The sequence below is a fragment of the Bison bison genome, unplaced genomic scaffold (assembly GCF_000754665.1).
Source record: "Bison bison bison isolate TAMUID 2011002044 unplaced genomic scaffold, Bison_UMD1.0 scf7180017864389, whole genome shotgun sequence".
Classification (NCBI taxonomy): domain Eukaryota; kingdom Metazoa; phylum Chordata; class Mammalia; order Artiodactyla; family Bovidae; genus Bison; species Bison bison.
In genome coordinates, this window is record NW_011494961.1 from 7,166,151 (window position 1) to 7,166,595 (window position 445).

The 445-nt window shown below is 42.7% G+C and overlaps 1 protein-coding gene across 1 annotated transcript in view; it reads right to left on the reverse strand.

Annotated features, from left to right (window-relative positions):
• Positions 1 to 445, reverse strand: part of CCDC109B (coiled-coil domain containing 109B) — a 23,937-nt gene that overhangs the window by 3,273 nt on the left and 20,219 nt on the right. The gene's annotated exons all lie outside the window — the stretch shown is intronic.

A 445-nucleotide genomic window follows, 5' to 3' on the forward strand; every position in this document is an offset into this window, starting at 1 on the left:
AAGTGATGGGACCGAATGCCATGATCTTCGTTTTCTGAATGTTGAGCTTTAAGCCAACTTTTTCACTCTCCACTTTCACTTTCATCAAGAGGCTTTTGAGTTCCTCTTCACTTTCTGCCATAAGGGTGGTGTCATCTGCATATCTGAGGTTATTGATATTTCTCCCAGCAATCTCGATTCCAGCTTGTGTTTCTTCCAGTCCAGCGTTTCTCATGATGTACTCTGCACATAAGTTAAATAAGCAGGGTGACAAGATACAGCCTTGATGTACTCCTTTTCCTATTTGGAACCAGTCTGTTGTTCCATGTCCAGTTCGAACTGTTGCTTCCTGACCAGCATACAAATTTCTCAAGAGGCAGGTCAGGTGGTCTGGTATTCCCATCTCTTTCAGAATTTTCCACAGTTTATTGTGATCCACACAGTCAAAGGCTTTGGCATGGTCAAT